At 33.4% G+C, this 13,193-nt stretch overlaps 1 pseudogene; it reads left to right on the top strand.

The window, feature by feature from the left end:
- The first annotated feature begins 10,607 nt into the window (after positions 1 to 10,607).
- LOC145242117 (5S ribosomal RNA) lies at positions 10,608 to 10,725 on the top strand (annotated as a pseudogene).
- Positions 10,726 to 13,193: the final 2,468 nt, after the last annotated feature.

The following is a 13,193-nucleotide window of genomic DNA, read 5'->3' as shown; positions in this document are numbered from 1 at the left end:
TGCTTATAAAGGTATACTACGCATATATAATTTTTAAATTTTAACATCGCTTATATCACGGAGAACACAACCTTTACTTTAATACCACGTGTGCCTCACGTATTCTTAACTCTCTCTCTCTCTCTCTCTCTCTCTCCCTCTCTCTCTCTCATATATGTCATCTATGCAGCCATTATAATTTAAAACATTACGACCCTTCATTCAAGCAAGATTATACAGTTTGAAGTAAGACCATAAAGTATTATAGTAAATAAGGAGTCCAAACTTTTATTCTGTCATTTATGCTCACCACATTACACAATGCCAGAATGATTCAAAGGAAAGCACAGATGCACACATTTCCAATTCCACACATTACTGCACGTGTATATATTGTATAACCAATTTGGAGGAGAGTATTACAGTATGTAAAATGGCATCTGTATTAACATTTCCTAGAGGAGGCTCATCATCAGTCTTTTATTCGTAGATAAATTGTCTTTCCTGACTGCTGAGCTCAGCGTCCCCAACACCGTGCTTTTTCTGGCGTATTTACTCTTTCTGTCAATTGTAGCAGTTTGGTTAGATTTATTTTTTATAGAAACGAGCAAACTGCACGTTTCTTATATTGGGTTGACATGTATAAAGAAATCATTCCCATAAACACCGCTCTGTTCTAAAAACATTGAAGCAAATTAGGTTTATATCTAAGCAAACTGACGAGCGCATTTCATTAATATATAAACGAATGTAAAAAATAGACAACCACCCATTACAAATGATGTTCACATTATGACAATACGAATATCTATATAAAAAAACAATTAAATATTAAAAAATATATATAGTCACCAACAAACATATGGGTAAAATATGTGAAATGAAGCCGCGGGGAATGAAGACTCGCGAATTAACGATGGGAATGTCACGTGGTTTTCCCGCGATCTTTTGCGAACATGACTGCGCAGATAAACCTGTTTACTATTAATAATTGGGCGATGAAGGCAAGAGTCGGGCGAAAGAATTTAATTCAGTGGAAAATTTAAATCGACATTGGAATTAAATTCCACGTTCTCCACGAGAGCTTGATAACGACGTTTGGCTTCGGGTAAACGATAACCACCTGTGGGAGATTCTTTTCCAGATGGGCATGCCCGTGTTATTGACATCGTGTCTAATAAACAGAAAAGGGAACATAGATAACGACACATATATTTGCTCACGTTAACTAATGGTGTATGCATATATATATATATATATATATATATATATATATGATTGCAACGTCTTGTCAGAGGAGTGCCACTCCCTCAGATACACTTTCAAGATACACATTCAAGTCCACATTCAAGTCCACATTCAAGTCCACATTCAAGTCCAAGATACGCCACATTCAAGTCCATGAGCCCGAAAATGACAGTTAGTCTGAGTGTGTGTTCACCAGAAGCCACCGAAGGCCGCCGAGAGCAGATATGTTTCTCCAGCAAAGACTCTCTTATTTGACACCATTATGTAAATATCCTGTAAATATACCTTTTCCTAATACACTTCTTAGTTGATCTACCTTTGTTTGTTGAGTCGTCATTTGTATTGTTTTCTACGTTACTTGTTTCAACCTGCAACTTAACAGTGACGACGAGGATGAACGTCAAATATAACAGTTTGACGATGAAATGGAAAGAACTCACTAAAAAACAAGTACACCGCAACGGTTGACCTTTTTAAGGAATACAAGTTTTGACGAACGAAATAGTCGTAAAAACGGATTTTACGCTAAAGAGAAGTTCGATTCAAGCGGAAAAAATGAATAATTCAGCGAACATTGGAAAACTAAAATATTTTCCTCGCGAAGTACAACACTAAAAGAAAGAAACAGTTGTTTCCCAAATTCCAAGAACAAAAACTACATTCAGGTTAAAAAAAGGTAACCTCGATTAATAGTATTTTATTTACTAAAATACTAGTCGGAAAAAAGAGACAAACCAAAACCTTTAATTGCAGTCTCAAAGAAAAAAAAACCTCGAACGTGGCAAAAAAAAGCGACGATTTACGCCGTTTCCCGTGGAATCCATCTTTAAAAAAATAACAAACTGTAAAAGTGAATTTTTGTAAAACGACAAACAGATTCGTATTACTAAATTACGAAGAACAGATTCGTATTAGTAAATTACAAGGAAGTAACGTACGAAGAAAAAAAAGTTCACCAGTGGATTTCCTAAGTTGCTGTAAATACCAACTAAAGACTTTTTGGTAAACCACATTTTTCTCTTCGGTATTAAAAAAAATACCACAGTTAAACTAAAATCAAGGAAAGATTTTTTGAAACTAAAGTTGCCACTGGATAACGGATATAAGACAGTAAAACGTCATGCAAAAAAAAAAAATTAAATGTAGTCCATACATTTTATTTTTTTCAATTGTGACTCAAGTTGAAAAACTTTTTTTCTATGGAAAAGTTGCACTTAAGTTCGGCTGTTTTTTATTAGGAAATGCCTAAAATGGAAAAGTAAATCGTATTTTGTGGTTTCAGCAAAAGCCTCAGTTCTTATGTTGTGGTTGGATGAGCTTGACTTGCTAGCGAAGTGAGACAATATTATTCGAGCAGCGATATTACTATTGAAAACAAGAACTATGAACAATTTTTTTTTGTAACACAAGTCATTTTATATGGTACGGATATTGTGTTGCATGTGGAATTGTACAATTTTTCTTCGTAACTGCATTACTGCTTCTGAAGGATACAAAAAAAATGGAAGATTTATCTAGAATGTTAATGCAATTTTTGCAGACGCAACAAAAGGCGCAAACCGAGCTAGATGCACGTAGAGAGGAGAAATTATTGAAATGGCAAATAGAACAAGAAGAAAGGCAGAAGAAATTACAATTTGAACAAGAAGAAAGGCAGAAGAAATTACAATTTGAATATGAAGAAAGGCAAAATGAACGTTTTGCTAAAACACTGGAATTATTAAAGACTAATCGGGAAAATGTCGACAGTACTAATTTCTCGCATACAACTATATTTAATAGCATGGACACATTTAATTATGTGCCGGAGGAAGAAAAGACTTTTGAAGCATACTATACAAGATACGAGGATGTCTTTCAACTGGATCGCAAAAGTTGGCCAAATAGCCAGAAAGTGAGCCTTTTACTCAGGAAGTTGGGTATAAGAGAACACAGTAAGTTCGTAGATTATATACTACCTAAAAAAACTACGGAGTTAGATTTCATGGAAGCTGTAAAATTACTAAAAGAATTATTTAATCCGAATATATTTCTTTTTCATAAGAGATGGTTTAGTATGAATCTAAGGAAGATGGACAACCAAGATTATTTGACATACGCATCAGTTGTCAATAAAAACTGTGATAATTTTAAGCTAGCGGAACTAACAATAGAAGATTTCAAATACCTAATCTGTGCACAAGGGTTAGTCTCCACGAAAAATTCAGAAATACGCAGACGAGTATTGTCTAAGCTGGAATCTGAGCAATATTTAACACTTCAGAAATTAGCAGAGGATTGTGAAAGGGCCCTTACACTAAAAATGGATTAAAAAAGATAGAAGAACCCGGAGTGGCATATGTAAGAAAGGTTAGAAACCATACACACCAACCAAGAACTATACAAATAAAAGCAGTCAAAACGGAACGAGATATTCCAAATATAATGATTATAATTATAGTAAAGAATATAGCAAGTCTCTTCCTGGATATAACTGTAAGAGATGCGCAGAAAGACATTGGGAATCGGATTGCCCTTATAAGAAGAAAAAATGCTACATTTGCAAGAAAGTCGGACACAAAAGCGATTGTTGCAGATATAAAGATTTCACCAGAAAGAGATTACAGCAAACAAAATCAAATGAAAAATTAGACAAAAGTCGGCGAAAATACATAAAAGCGGAAATATTTAAAACGCCAATAAAATTGCAACTGGATTGAGGATCCGATATTTCTATAATAAACTTGAATATATGGAAAAAGTTGGGTAAACCAACCATGATGAAAACAAGTAAATCAGCTCGGACGGTAACTGGTGGTGAGACAAAATTTGAAGAAGTTATCCTTCCGATAAAATTGAAAGGGATTACGAAGAAATTAAAAATGTTCATATTGAAAAATAGCGAAAACCTGTTTAGAATAGATTTAATTGAGAAATTTGGTCTCTGTGATAAGCCAATTAATACATTCTGTAAAAAAATAGAATGTACTACTCCAACAACAGAAAATATAAAAGAGGACTTAAAAGATTATTCCCTGATGTATTTATGACTAAATTAGGTCGTTGCAATAGATTTAAGGCCTCGTTTGAACTTAAAGAAAACACCAGTCCAATTTTTAGAAAAAAGCGAAACGTTCCATTCGCTGGGCTGGAAAAGATAAATAAAGAATTAGACAGATTGGAACAGACAGGAATACTATCAAAAATAGAGCATATCGACTGGGCAGCCCCACCGTATATGTAAAGAAAAAGAAGGTGAAATCAGCGTTTGATAAACTATTGCCAAGACAGGCAATTGTCCGAAACACTACACACATGATAAGAAAGAAATATAACTCGGGAGATCGAGTATATTTCAAGTGCTACAGGAATACCACTTCTTACTGGGAATGTGGAGTAGTGGATAAACGCATTAGTGATTGTACATACATGATTAAAGGTCCACAAAATATACATAAAAGGCACCTGAACCAAATAAAAAAACGCCACATTCAAGATGGTGATTATACAACAGCAGTCGAAGAGGTGGAAACTATGGACATCATATTCGAATCCTTTAATTTGGAACCGCCTCAATATACACCTGGACCCCGACGATCAGGTAGAAAAAGAAAGTTTAATGAGCCATTAATGTTAAATCCCAAGAGAAAAAGATATTGAAATCTGTGCGACTTCAAATCTTGGGAGGAGGATGTTGTGGTGGCACACATTCATTTGCATATGTGGATAGTAATTACACATAAATAGGAAGACTCAGTTAGTCTGAGTGTGTGTTCACCAGAAGCCACCGAAGGCCGCCGAGAGCAGATATGTTTCTCCAGCAAAGATTCTCTTATTTGACACCATTATGTAAATATCCTGTAAATATACCTTTTCTTAATACACTTCTTAGTTGATCTACCTTTGTTTGTTGAGTCGTCATTTGTATTGCTTTCTACGTTACTTGTTTCAACCTGCAAACTTAACACACACACACACACACACACACACATATATATATATACAGGAAAACATACATATATACACATACATGTACATACACACATATACACATACATACAGTATCGGCCATAATATAAGGAACGGAAAAAAATTACAATTATTCATGTATATTTCAAAAATTAGTGCATGGATTTTTCTGAAATACTCAGAATAAACAAATAGAACCAATGTGTATAAACTAGTATCAAAAAAAATTACGATACAATATTGAGAAATATTTTTTTCGTTCCTTATATTATGGCCGATACTGTATATACATACATACACAATACATAATACACGTACATACGCATACATTTACATACATATATAAAAACACATACATAGATGCATATTTACATACATATACATACACATATATACACACACATATAAAATACAAATACACATATACATACATATAGGCCTACAAATACGTACAGATATATGCACATATCCATACTTACACATACATTTACCTACATATACATACACATAGATATATATGCATTTATACACATACATATAGATGCATATATACACATACATATACATACACAAATATATATATAGATATATAGATACAAACACACATAAACATATGTACATTCATATAGCCATACATATACACATAGATATATATACATATGCATACACATGCACGTATAAAAATACATATGCATGTACATATGATGATGATGACAGATCAATTATTACGTGCTTCCAGCATTTCAGTCCTACACGCGTCACAATTTTCCATCGCCACATGACTATTTTTATAGACAAATGCCTGAGGGAGTATCTATACAAAGATGATGTTACAGAGTTTTAGCTTTGTAAAACAGCTAACTCTCTCTCTCTCGGTTTAAAATATTGAGATCCAGCAACAACCAAGAGCAAGATAGACATCGACAAGTAAAACTGCAGACCAGCTTAATGCGAGTACTGGTCTCCCGCTTTATGTTTTTTTTAATCAGAAATTTGCTTCTCCTAGAGAGGTTGCCTTTAACACGGTTTACGAGAGCCGTCTCCACCTCACATACACATGGAAATAAACACATGCATTCACACATACATGTATACATACAGATGCACGCAAACATACATACACATGTACGCACACATGCAAACATACACACATAGAGACACGCATATATGCATGTACATACGTATTCATATACACAGGTACACATAAACATACATGTAAAATACACGTGAAATAGCCTGCCAAACGTAATAAATCATCAATGATCAGGGCAGCGATGATGGTGATGGGTACGATTAAATGAGTTTGACATGGATAAAAAAAATCCAATACAACCAATTTATACCAGAGACAGTTACTCGTTGAAGTGTTTGTGCAGCTTTACAAATGAATGGACGTAAGAATCAACGAAAACAAAATCCAACAGATGAGTATTTGAAACACCTGGACTTTTATTTAGATAAAATGTTTGCTTATGAGACTCACACTTCTGCTGTAGATAATGATGATTGTGACAAATTTAACACATTATTTTACAAATAAATGCATGTAGGGATCGAACGAATACAAAATCCAACAGATCAGTACTAAAATACCTGGACATTTTTTTTTTATAAATAAAAGGTTTGTTTATAAGACTCACACTTCCGCTGTAGATAATGATGATGATGACAAATATAACAATGATTTTACAAATAAATGGACGTAGGAATCAGACGAAAACAATATCCGACAAATCCGTACTAAAACGCATGAACTTTGTTAAAAATGAAATGTGTGTTTATAAGACTCACACTTATGCTGTAGATAATGATGATGAGGACAAAGTTCATACATATATATACATATATATATATATATATATATATATATATATATATATATATATTAAGTAGTAATATTATTTATGAAAAATTATGTACTTAGTCTCCAATAATTCAACATTAACAAACAATGTACGTTTCTGGGATAATGCAGACTTGTTCCGTTTCTTTTTTTTTAATTAAGTCTCATAATCAGTACTGCTATTAGACATCAAATTTCAACCTTGAATGTCTAATCAAGATCAAAGAAGATATGACAAACACTTTTAGAAATGCTCATAATGTAACAGCGCGTCGACAAACGAGAAAAGCAGCAACAGCCGCATTTAGAACACATATGCAAATTTACAAGTGTGCACGCGCTCACGTAACAGGAAGATAAAGGAAAAGAAACAGAAAATGAAAAATAGACATCGTGATCAAAAAGCGGAGATAAGACAGATGTTGATACTTGTTGAAGTGGGCACATGCGCTATAATGTCAATGCAAGAAAAGATAAGCGACAATAGAGACACGTTCGTGCAATAGCGTTTTTACTATGAATATACATGAACACAAGCAACAAATTTATGGAATATAGATATATATGCATGTGTGTATAAGTGTGTAAATATCTACACATACACACAAATATACGAAGGGCGTGCAATAAGTAATGCCCCTGATCCATTTTCAGTATCTGATCTAGCTGAAATGTTGCATATTCAATGATTTATATCTCTACGGGTTATGTGTCAAATTACAGTTTTGAACTATTTGTGGTTTCTGTTTTACAGGTGTTTAAACTGAGTCAGGTGTGAAATAAAGCCTGTTGAATGTCGAGCAGTGATCCGGTTTTTGTATTTGAAAGGACGCATACAACAGGAGACTTTTGATGTAATGAAAAAGACTTATGATGATAATGCCCCATCATATGACTTTGTAAAACGCTGGCATCGTGAATTCAAACATGGCCGAAAGTCTGTGGAAATAGCTCCTAGACCTGGTTGCCCCTCCTCCTGCCATTGATGTTGCATCTTTCCGTTAAGCTGAGGTTACCATTTTGGAAGATCGACGCATCACTATTCGCCAAATAGCCCAAGATGTCAAGATTATCATTCATGACCATTTGCATACGCATAAGGTGTCTGCCAGATGGATTCCCAGGTTGCTCACGCCATTCCAGAAGCGAGAGCGCGTCAGGTGCTCGAGGATGAATGTGGAGATATGCCAAGAAGATGAGTCAAGGTTTTTCAAAAGACTGATTACACAGGGGAAAACCGGGGTCCATCACTATGATCCAGAGACCAAAACCCAGTCAATGCAGTGGGAGCACTTGGACTCACCACCTTCAAAGAAGGCAAGGGTGTAGCCCTCCGATTGCAAGGTCATGCTCACGGTCTTCTGGAACCAGGACGGAGTAGTGATGACAGATTTCCTGGCAAAGGGTACCACATTTACAGTAGCCTATTATGCTTCACTATGCTTTTAAGGAAATTAAGGGAAGCTATCAAAATCAAGAGGCGGGGCAAAATCAGCAAAGGTACCCTCCTCCTGCAGGACAACGCTCCGGTCCACAACTCGCATGTCGCCAGATCAGAGGCACGGCCATGTGGTTATGAAATCCCTCCTCAATCTCCCCTACTCTCCTGACCTTGCACCCTTTCACCTCTTCCCAGCCATGAAGTTGTTTTTGAAAGGAAACCGTTTCCCAGATGATGCAGCCTTGATTTCTGAAGTCACGTCGTGGTTGGAGGGCCAACGTGGGGTGTTCTACATAAACGGGCTCCAGATCTGCATCAAACGATGGTAGAAATGCATAACTCTGGGTGGTTCCTATGTAGAGAAAGACTAATAACTGTGCCAAGTTTCGTTGCTCTACTACTATGGGAAGTGGGACAGGGGCATTACTTATTCCACGCCACTCGTACATATGTGTGTGTTTATTTTCATTATATATATATGTTATTGATTTCAATAAATACCATTTTTATTTAATGTAAAATTTTTACGGAAAAGCAGAATAACCATGAAATAAGAATAAAGCTCAATGCATCTGTCTTATAGTATCAGAGCGTATATCGTATAAATTTTTACTAAACTAATAGACTTTAAATTTTTTCATAACTGTCTTTTATTCCAGCGTGAAGTTTTCCACTACAGCTGTTTCGTTAACACGTTGAGCAATCTGTGATCTTATGTTTTTCCCGAGATCCTCCAGCCTATCAACTCATCAAATGCGATTCTTCTGATGTTATTAAAAAAAAAGTCGTTTGTACATCATAGAAAAACCGGAACACTTTTTTAAGGAAAAAAGTCCGTGACCACGTCGTTACAGGTTGACCAGGTTGAATATTCTGCAAACCAAAATTCATACTTGAAAATTTATTCTCGTATTTTTAAGAACTTTGTTTTTTACCTTTTTCAGTCTTTTTCTCCTTTTTTTCAAGTTTTATTTATTCTTTTCTATGCATCATTATTTAATTTTTCCTTACTAATTGGTATACTTTTATTTATGTGTACTTTTCCTATTATCCTTTGTGTGTTGTTTTGAACTGTTATTAATCAGCCAATTGGAATTATTTCAAGGGGAGCTTAACGAAACAGCTGTAACGGGAAAATCCGAGATGGAATATAAGAAAGTTATGAAAAAAGGGTATCTCTTTGAGTTTTAGCAAAAAAATTTACTACGTATAATGATATATATATATATATATATATATATATATATATATTGAATTTTGAAGGGTTTTTATTAAATTTAAAAAAACACCATAAATAAACCTAGCATTAAAAGTAAGGCAGATGTATCTTTTAATTTTTCGTCTTTTGAAATCAAGAACTATGGTTAAAATACTCATTTAGATGTTTGCTATAGCTTTTTACCTTATTGATGAGGTAAAAAGCTATAGCAAACATCTAAATGAGTATTTTAACCATAGTTCCTGATTTCAAAGGCGAAAAATTAAAAGATACATCTGCCTTACTTTTAATGCTAGGTTTATTTATGGTGTCTTTTAAATTTAATAAAAACCCTTCAAAATTTGCTGACGAGGATACCTTCCTTATTAAAATCTATATGTAATTATTGTACGTAACTTGATGTCTACCACAATAAAAAGCATTGTTTTCCGAAACGATCGTACAGATAATTGATTTTGTTGTTTTGTTCCTTCTTATGAAACGGATTTTTAACTTAATTATAATTTGATTTTTAAATTTTAAATTATCAATCACATTATTTAATATTGAATTAGCTCTAGGACATTTACCTATCGAGCTTATTATATATCTACATTACAACGAGCACTTTCTCTTTCCTGTATTTTAATTAAACTAGAAATTTCACTGTTACATTGAAATACACTCAGCTCTTTAGACTATTGTTCTAATCTCCTTTAAATTATATATATATATATATATATATATTGTTCTATTGTTCTAATCTCGTTTAAATTATATATATATATATATATATATATATATATATATATATATATATATATATATATATATATATATATATATATATATATATATATATATATATATATATATATATATATATATATATATATATATATATATATATATATATATATATATATATATATATATATATATATATATATATATAACGGCATAATCACGTTGACACACCGGTTCCCGTCAGATCACCGAAGTTAAGCAACGTTGAGCCTGGCTAATACCAGATGGGTGACCATTTGGGAATTCTAGGCGCTATATGTGCTTTCCGCTTATCTCGGCATTGTTTCCAGTCGTCCTGAACCTCCATTTTACACTGGTATTCAACAATATGGACTCAGGAGAGGTGTGGCTGGAGATTGTGCAACTCTTGCCACAAAAATTTCACGAGCAGGCACCCTTACCGTGGGTATCCATAGTCTGTCAAGACTGAAGGAAGCCGTAAATATATATATATATATATATATATATATATATATATATATATATATATATATATATATATATTCTCAACCTTAGATAATTTTAACTAGCTAAAAATAAGAAGTGCAAGGAAGTGCGGGGAGAAAAATAGTGATAAGAAAAACATGTAAATCGCAAAGGCAAATATCATATTTCTGTTCAATAATAAAATATAATTCGTTTGGCCTGGAGACATTTCTAACGAAAATGATATGAAGTATTTTTCATTTACAACACATCTCAGAACACTGTGGAAATTCATTAAAATCGAGAACAAAAATAGTGTGAGACCTTTGGCTTTCTCTTCGGTTTTATTTTGGAAAAATAATATCGAGACAAATTTTCTTGAAGCATTAAATTTCCATAAATCATATTTTTTCTCGGCAGTGTTGCTTGTTATTATTAATTGCATTTTCTGGGAGTTCTCATACAGTTCATAATTAATGATTGCTCACTGATAACAACCAGTCATTTTGACAATAAATATTCCAATATATTTGATACTCCCATCTATTCAGAGAACACCTGCAAATCACTTTGCATTATCCCAAAACACGTTTATTGCAGATTTTTGGCTGACAACGGGCATTGGTCTTTTCTTGGATTTATGTGGTGATAAACTTTAGTAAAATCCTTATAAAAGTTTTATTAGTGTTCCGACTCCTGTCTCCCCATCGATTTTAACCTTTATGTCTATTTTGTGATGTACCAGTTGAGAAGGGTCCGCCTTTTTTTTCATGATCAGATGTGCAACGTAGTTTACAAGATATGTTTTTTTGGCTACTTCATTTCCATCAGGCTCACGTGTTTTCCATTTATGATTTCATGTTATTTTCATTGCAATTTCCATGTTGCGTATTATTATTATTATTATTATTATTATTATTATTATTATTATTATTATTATTATTATTATCATCATCATCTATATATTAATACGATAGTGTGTGTGCTCTTTTGTGTGCCACGCTTTCAAATTTCATTGGTTGAGATTTAAGAACATACACGCTATCGTATTTATATGTAGATTATACTAAATGTGAATTAATGGATTGTGTTTAATGGGATCACAGGCATAATCCCCTCCTTCTTTTCGAGTGGGAGATGATAGGCTGGCGTGTTTACTTCCGGTGATGACGTCCTTATCTTCTGATTACAAAGATGCATATAATATATTTATGATGTACTACATTGGCATAAGATGTCATATTCCAAACATAACATGGATGTACTGCTGATCAATGGGCCAGGAGGGGATTATTTATAAGAATCAAGTAAATATAACAAGTAATACTGAGTTCATATTTTCGTCCTTAATCTTTTCATGGCAGTAATTGCAAGGAGGGGGGGGATTAAAATCATTGGAATGCTGAGACTGAATCTACACTCATGAATTACAGTTGAAGTAATGATTGCTTAATCCCTAACCGTGTTAATGTTTTTATGTATTAATTTCGAAAAACTGCTAAAACAGTTTATGATTTAAACATTACTTTACATTATTACATTATTTACAATACTTACATTATTTTTAACAGTGGTGTGGAGAATATGAAGCCAGTCCCGGAAATGGCTGAAATAAATTACGATTTAAACATTACTTTATTTCATGTATATTTTAACAGTGGGTTAGGGATATAAAGTCAGTCCCGGAAATGGCTGAAACATTTTACGATATAAACATTACTTTATTTCATGTGTATTTTAACAGTGAGTGGTGGACATGAAGCCAGGCCTAGGATTGAAGAAGATAAGTGTAAGTATATACTAGCAGAATACCCAGCGTAATCCAGGATTGAATGAGATAGGTGAAAAACATATAATTGCATAATACCTGGCGTCGCCCGGAATCGAACGAGATAGGTGGAAGATATATACCTAGCAGAATACGCTGTGTCACCCGAGATTGTATAAGATAGGTTAAACATATATATTATGAGAATACCCGGAATTGATTGATGTGTTTTAATGAAATAATAAGCCCAAGCAATATATCAAAGTAACTATTTTAGTAGTGGAGGGGGCGATAATGTGGGTTAAAATTATGAAAAAATGATTGTCTAAATTAGTAACATATCCAAGAATTATGAAAAATGATAAAATGCGACTTAATTAATTGGTGCGTTTGTAATGAAATAATCAGCCCAGATAATATATAAATATTTTATTTAGTAAGGGAATGCGATAAAGTGGGTCAAAATTATGAAAAATTATATTCGAAATTAGTAACATATCCAAGAATTGTGAAAAATGATGAAATGTGAACTAAT

This window comes from Euprymna scolopes, chromosome 2, assembly GCF_053919585.1.
Source record: "Euprymna scolopes isolate OS-2025 chromosome 2, ASM5391958v1, whole genome shotgun sequence".
Lineage (NCBI taxonomy): Eukaryota > Metazoa > Mollusca > Cephalopoda > Sepiida > Sepiolidae > Euprymna > Euprymna scolopes.
This window is presented reverse-complemented; position numbering and strand designations above follow the sequence as displayed.